We start from the raw sequence: 7861 nt of genomic DNA on the forward strand, positions 1-7861 counted from the left end.
TGCTTGCTCTATCTATCTATCTATCTATCTATCTATCTATCTATCTATCTATCTATCTATCTATCTATCTATCTATCTATCTATCTACCTATCTATCTTTTATTGTTATTGTTTCATTCTAGTGATAGCTTCTCCTTGCTAGCTCTCCTTCCTTACATTTAGTGACATTTCCTCAGAAGACTTTCCTAGACCCATGGATTGGCTTTAGTCTGCATGCAACTGGCTTGCACAGCAACATAGTGCCAGTCGTGTAAGAGCTACCACATTTAATTTTTTCTCTTTCCACCTCATCCCCTTTTGCCTCACTTCTGTAGGTGGAGGCTGCTCATTCATTTCCTGGCCTGAAATAATCACACAGAAACTATATTAATTACAACACTACTTGTCCAACAGTTTGGTTTCTTATTAACTAACTCTTACATCTTAAATTAGCCCATTCCTATTATTTTGTATTTTACCACAAGGCTCATGGTTTACCAATAAGGTTTTGGCCAGTGTCTATCACCTTTGGTGACTACATGGCATCTCTTTGACTCTGCCTTCTTTCTCCCAGCATTCAGTTTAGTTTTCCTGCCTATCCCTATTCTGCCCTGCTGATAGAGGAAGGTCATTGGCTAATAAAGATACCGCCTCAGCCCATTTGATAGGCCAGCCTTTAGGTGGGTGGAGTAAACAGAACAGAATGCTGGGAGGAAGAGGAAATGAGCTCAGACTCCTTAGCTCTGCTCTGTGGGGTAGACGTGATGAAGCTCTGACCCAGGATGGACGTAGGCTAGAATCTTCCCAGTAAGCGCACCTTGGTGCTACACACATTAATAGAAATGGGCCAGGTGGTATTTAAATGAATACAATTTGTGTGTTGTTATTTAGGGGCATAAGCCAGCCAGGCAGCTGGGAGAAGGGTGGCAGGAATGTAAGCCTGCAGCTCCTTCAACATCCTGCCACAGGCCAGAGCAGTTTCTTTATCAACCAATGATAATAAAATATATTTACAGCATACAGAGGTAAATTCCACATCACCTCCTGTTTTCTGTCTAAATTAAAAAGGAAAGTTTTAACTTTAATATAGCAAGATTACATACAACAAAACAGTTATCAAATAAGAATTATAATTACAATATTTAGCCCATTTACATTTGGCAAATTAAGCAAAACCATCTATTATTTATCTTAGCTTTTTGACTCTAAAGTTTTATATCTAATCTATCTTTTATAATTATAACTATTTTTCTTCGACTCCATCAAAGACCCCAGAAAGATATAATGGCTAACCAACTCCATAATGAGCCTCTTCAATGCCCATCATCCTCTTGAAGTAGATTGGTGCTACCAGGAGCAGATGTATCTCATTGTCATGAAAAGTCCTATAAGTTCTTAAAACATTTGAGTAATATATTCTGAAGGTCTCTGAAAGATTTGAAGAATATCTATCTAACTGAAATTTGTCTCTGTATATTTAGAAAACCTAACTAACATGACTACAAGTTTGACTATTGTGAATGATTATCTATTAATCTGTATTTTTAACTATATATTACATTTTTAGATGAGCTGCAAAACACAATACCTTATTCAAGAGTAGAAATACATATAACAAAATTGACCTTAAATTTGTATCAATAGACCAAGATCCATACCAATGCAAAATATTTATATCTATATCATATTCCCATTTAAATGAAAACAAACATTTATAAACAATATTTAGGAATTTCAGTGTAGTTATCTCTAAACTGCTTCTTGCTTTTTGATGGGCAATGTATTTTGAGAGTTTGCATAGACTTTTCAGGGGGACTTGTTCTATCAAACCACATTAGCTTGGAAGGAATACACAGGTTCTCATCTTCTGTGGAAATAAAAGCAGATGTCTTTAAGGAAACATATCCTTAGACTCAAATTTTGAAGTTAAGATGCCTTCAAAATATATATGGTGGTTTATCTTAGCAGCCCCCATAATTAAATATCTCTCTGTACTCAGCTCATTCACAGTCAAAAAATTCAAAGAAAATTCAGTAATATACATAATCCAAACTCTCAGTATATATTTCATCTTTATGTGACTTGTTTTTATACTCTATTACTTTTTTCAAGTTTTATATTTATTTTATTATCTTTACTTCTTTAATCTATGACTTTCTGTACTCTTTTATATTACTGTTTATACTTTTTTTTCTCTCTCTCAAGCCTACATATATTTACTGTGACCCATTTAGAGATCTTTTTCACCTGAATCTATCTTTATTTCATGTGTATCTGTAATTATTCTCTGAGGACCAACTCCACAGCCCTGCCTGTTGCCTCTGCCCAGTTCAACATGGTGGAGGCATGTTCACTGCCTCTCAGAAGTAAGTGTACTCCAGGGTTGCAGTAGGTCTATGCCACCATTAGGCAATTTGTAACATGCTCCCCACAGACCCCAATTATGTGTTTGGCATCCTGAAAGAGCCAGAGCTATTTGTGCAACTATCATGAATCAGGAAGTCCTCCCCTAAAGCTGCACAGCCTTTGTTGACAATGCTGAGTCAGGAAGACTTTTCTTAAAGGAGCCACTGCAGCTCTACTTGCTGCCAGCAAACAAAGTCCACCCAAAAAAAGTGCAGCTACCAAGAAGGTGTGTTAAACTCTGTGTGTGTGTGTGTGTGTGTGTGTCTAGAATTTCATTTTAAACTCTCTCAGGCTTTATGTGGATGTAGTTAGCCACATAATGGGTATCAATTTGTAGGCAGAAGCTGCTCATTTGTTTCCCCGATGCCCCGACCTGAAATAATCACAAAGAAACTATATTAATTACAACACTGCTTGTCCAATAGCTTAGGCTTCTTATTAACTAACTCTTAGATCTTAAATTAGTCCATTCCTATTATTTTGTATTTTACCACAAGGCTTTACCTGTAAGGTTTCAGTGAACATCTGTCTTCTTTGGCAGATACATGGTGTCTCTCTGATTCAGCCTTCTTTCTCCCAGCATTCAATTTAGTTTTCCAGCCTAGCTCTATTCTTCCCTGTCACAGATCAAAGAAGTTTCTTTATTAACTAATGATAATAAAAGATATTCATGACATATAGAAGGGAATCACACTTCCCATGTGCTGAGCACAAAAACTAGAACATTCTGGTGTATATATTTGGCAAATAGCGGAACAGTTAGACCAACAAGTTTTCTCCTGGAGTAAAGGCACCTGCTACCATGTTTGTAAAACTCAGTTTGATACCTGTAACTCATATTTCTAGAAGGAAATAACTGATTCATGTAAGTCTTCTTCTGACTTCCACATGTGTGCTGTGACATGCGCATCACACACACACACACACACACACACACACACACACAACCTGAAAGGAAAAATATTTGAACTGCTGAATGACTGAATTAATGCCATTGGTAACTTATGTTTAAAATCATACTGATTGTTGATAAAGGTACTCTGCAAAATTGGTTTCAATAAATGGAAGCCATGTGCTGCTTGATTTAACTTTCTCATTCTTCATAGCTGTATTTGCCAATACACAAAGGCTCTGTAGATAGAATCTTCTGCATTGGGTCCTTGGATCTAGCCCTGATGGGTGGTAAAGGTTGAAAATGTAAGAAATGGCTCTAGAGTCTAAGCAAATGAACACTTAATCTCAAGGTTGTCTTCAAGGCAAAAAATATTGCTTCTTCAGAAGGGTACATAGTCAAGTTGAACAAAGCAGGCAAGAACCCCAGTATGTGCAGTGTGTAAGTATGTATGGGGGTCCTACCAGGTTTTTATTCCTAATGCAAAGGGGTATCATGCCTCACTTTGACTGATCAGAACTTCAGTTCATATTCTTACAAGTTTGGCTGGTTTAAATGATGCAGTTGAGAAGCAGAACACATTTTTTTTTTCAGCAGAGTAAGCAACCTTTAGCACATATTTGATTTCAAGAAGTCATGACCCTGGAGGAATTAGAATTTCTCCCAAGCAGCTTCCTTAATTGTTTTTTTTTCTTTATTCTTTTCCTCTTTCGTTTGTCTTAACTCTTTGATGGAAAGGACAATAAATTTTGTCGTTCATGACTGTTCTTAGGAAGCAGCATCTCCAGTGTAGGCTCCTCACAGCCATTACATCAAATCTGAGACATCAGACCACCTCTTTCTCAACTCAAGAACCCGAGTTCTTCACCCAAAGTCTCATATGAATATGAGCAAAGACTTAAAATTCATATGGACTAATTTTGTTTTGGAGGCTCACTTTTAAAAAAGATAATGGACTTGGCTGAGCTTGGATGTGGGTGTCTTCCATAACAGAGCTCAGAAGGGTGAGAAATGATGACACACCAGTGACTCATAGTAAAAGTTCCCCTGGCAGCCTCCCTGAACATATTCTCTCCAATCATTTCTGAAGGGGATCACCATGCAAAGTTAACTTCACCATGGAGCTTGGGCTGGTGTTGTTGACTTGGGCCTCCTGTTCCCCTCTCCGTCCTTGCATTATGCCTAGAGTTTGGTTGAAAAAAATCAATGCAGACCTGTGTAGATTACATCATTTGGATCATTTATTTTCTAGTACTGGTCTGGATTCATTCTATGGGAGAAACTTGTGGCTCCAGAACACAGGAGAGCGAAGTCCTGGTCTCTGGCTCATTCCTCAAGGGAATTATCTGTTCTCTCTCTGTCTCTGTCTCTCTCTGTATGTGTACATGCCTGCATGTACATGTGCACACACACAGGTTCCTACAGAATCCAAAAGAGAGTGTCGGATCCTTGAGCCAGAGTTACAGGTGTTTGTGAGCCATCCAACATGAGTGACAAGAATGGAATTCCTGCCCAATGCACACACAGTGTGAGTGCTCTTACCTCTAGCCCATCTCTGCATTTCACACTTCTGATACCTGGCCATCTCTATATATCACTTTATACTTGCACCTTCATTGTCCTGGTGTAGGTACCATGTTGTGCTGGAATTCTCCACACTCCTAATGGCCCCTTCATTAAATCCACGTTATGCAGTGCACCCTAATTTTTTGTCCTGGAGTGTGCCTTATATAGATATTATTTGTGGGATGGGAAAGGACCTGCAGGACAAACACAGGACAGAATGAAAGTCAAGGTTTCAGGCCATGGGAAAATCAAAGCCAGTCGAGTGGAAGCAGAAGAAAGAGTTGCTATCTAGAAAACCATCGGGGGGGTCACACAGGTTGGTGCATTGTGAAGGGGGATGGCCACAGACTTTGTGTAATGTGACGCTCAGGCAAGAAGAGCAGAACACACTGGGAAGATACTGAGTCTATATTTAAGGGTCAAAAAAATCTTGGGGGTGGCATTAAAAACTCCCCAGTGAGTTTGTTGTTTTCTTCAATGGTATGGAATACCATGTTTATACAGCAAGTCACATTGTGCCTTAGTCTGTATGTTTTGCTTTTTTTTTCTGCTGTAGCATTGTACATTGTGATTGTTTGCTGTGGGGTTAATGCAGAGTTTAAAGGCCATGGACTTTGTTCCCATGGAAGATAGGAGCTGCTCATTTGGCAGTTACATTTTTGCGCTCACGGAACAACACACTCCCGCATGTGTGAGTTCACTAATGAATAAAGCGAAACAGTTTCTGCTCCCACAGGATCAAGGCAAGCATTTCTCTAATATTTATTACTTCCTCAAATCAAAAAGAGGACTGGAATACATAGGGAGTAAATAGACACATACAAACAGAGTTAGTACTATGTAATTATAATAAAATTATATCTGTCATTCATCCTGACCAACGATGATTACAAGCTCACTTCCTATATTGATCAACAGTTTTAAAATAACTAACTCTAATTCTTCCATGGAAAAATTGCACATGCAATAAAACCTAGATTCCCAAATCTCCTTCATTCCTTTTTCCTAAGCTGAATATATGAAATCTGCTTCTGTGATCACTAACTTTTGCTTTAGTAGATAGGTATCTGCTTGAATTTACATATTCACAAGGATCTTACAGAAAAAACTAAATAACAAACAACAATAAGAACAACAACAAGAAATGCAAGCTAAGCAAGGCACTTACGTGGGGCTTAGTTGTCCAAGAGCACTTCCATTTGATAAAAGCACATCATCTCAAAGCAGGAAGTAGAGAAAGTGACCGCACATGCTCTGGCCCCAGCATGCAGTCCGTTCTGCTCAGCAGCTAATTCACATCGCTGGCCATTTCAGCTGAGATGGATTATTCCAACTCTCATTATCTGGGGCAACAGGCACTATTTTGTCAGAGAAAAGAATTACAGAAATGAGGTATGTAAAAACTGCTTTTCATAACCAAATTGAGAACTGAGCATCCTGGGAGGTAGCGGTTAGTTTGGATTGTTTCCTAGAACTGTTATTTTATATTGTAATGAAAAAATTAGAATAGAGATGAAAATATAGATTATTAAACTTTTAACCATGTTAAATATTGCTGAATGGATAGAAAAATTGCATGTGAGCAAGAGAGGAAGTGTGTGTGTGTGTGTGAGTGTGTGCATGTATACATACTGAAAACAGAAGAGCTGGTTTGTCAGAATGACCTTGCAGTTGAAATGAAAATAGCTTGTTGACACGGTGCTACAGCTGAGCAGTTGTTTTCAACGGGTGACTGTTCCAGGCTGTGTTTTCTAAAATAGCTCTTGTTGACACAGTGCTGTGAACGGAGCAGTTGCTTTCAATGGGCGATTCTTCCAGGCCGAGTCTTCTATTAAGATCCACTTCTACAGGACAGCTTTATAAAATCCATTTTCAGAGAGTAATGTGGCCCATTAACATATTTTAAATTCCCTGAAAGGCTGAAACACTCCTCTTTTAAAAAGCTGATCTACCTACTTTGTATTTACAGCTGAAAGTCACAGATGAAGCAACTAGCACTTGTGAGCAAAATTCAAACACAAAACCAAAGCAAAGCAAAGGCCAACCCTTCCAATGCTTCCTTGCACTGTGGCTGGAATGAGCAGGGGAGGAGGGAGCAGTGTGCTCCTCCAACATGGATGGGCACCTTCTGCCTCTGCACTCAAGTTGGGGACTAGCTCCACCATGTGTGCTCTTACTGTTCGAAAGACATAGAAAACACCTATGGAAACATTCTATACTCCATTTTTCTGCTGAAACAACATAAAGATAAAATGCAAAGCCAGATTTTTGAAATGAAAATGGTTCAGAAATTAGTGTCAATGTTTTTCAGGCATTTGTGGCACAGCCACCAGGATAAGACAGCGATTTCTCCCTGGAAAGCAGCTTTTACTTCCCATGGGAAGTAGAGCAGAGAGAGGAAAAGCCCATGTCCCAGAACTAATGCCTTGTCAAAATAGAACATGGCATTTTGTTTTAAATAATAGTAAGAAAATAAATTGCTATTTTAAATTTTAGAATGCATGTATCTCTACTATGGCATATTCTAGTTGAACATCAACTTAAACATAGAGCAAATAAAACTATGGGAACCAAGTGAAAAAAAATTAGCGATAAATGAAGGTACTAATAAGATGCTTTCCTTCTTTAGGAAAACAAAATCTTTCTGGGCTAATTGTAATGGATTATTAAAAATTGCTGCGATCCCTGACTAGCTTGCTGTGGGATCTGCGGTAGCAGCAGGCAGTGGGCAGGGGGTCCCAAGAGCAGCCAGTCCTAGGCAGGGACTGCGCATGAGACCATGCTGCAGGTCTCCAAAGGTGGCTGATCCCTGGCAGTGTTCCCAGAGGTGAGCCATGTGGCAACAGGTGAGAGACAGATGGAGGCATGCCATGCAGAGTGAGGTTGGATGTTTATTTGGTGGTTATGGAAGGGAAGGGAGAAGAGGAGAAGAGTAGAGAGGGAGAGAGAGAGAGAGAGAGAGAGAGAGAGAGAGAGAGAGAGAGGGGAGAGAGAGGGAGAGGAAGAGAGAGAGAGAGA

The 7861-nt window shown here is 39.2% G+C and overlaps 1 protein-coding gene and 1 long non-coding RNA gene across 2 annotated transcripts in view; one reads left to right on the top strand and one right to left on the bottom strand.

Annotated features, from left to right (window-relative positions):
* Trpc6 (transient receptor potential cation channel subfamily C member 6) overlaps window positions 1–7861 on the top strand; it is a 120821-nt gene that overhangs the window by 66079 nt on the left and 46881 nt on the right. The gene's annotated exons all lie outside the window — the stretch shown is intronic.
* Window positions 2982–6209, bottom strand: LOC113456094. The gene is made up of 3 exons (XR_003376968.1): window positions 6012–6209; window positions 4820–5037; window positions 2982–3002 (listed from the first exon to the last, which is right to left on the bottom strand). It is a non-coding gene; the product is annotated as an uncharacterized LOC113456094 (long non-coding RNA).

Source organism: Microtus ochrogaster, chromosome 5 (assembly GCF_000317375.1).
Source record: "Microtus ochrogaster isolate Prairie Vole_2 chromosome 5, MicOch1.0, whole genome shotgun sequence".
NCBI classification, from domain to species: domain Eukaryota; kingdom Metazoa; phylum Chordata; class Mammalia; order Rodentia; family Cricetidae; genus Microtus; species Microtus ochrogaster.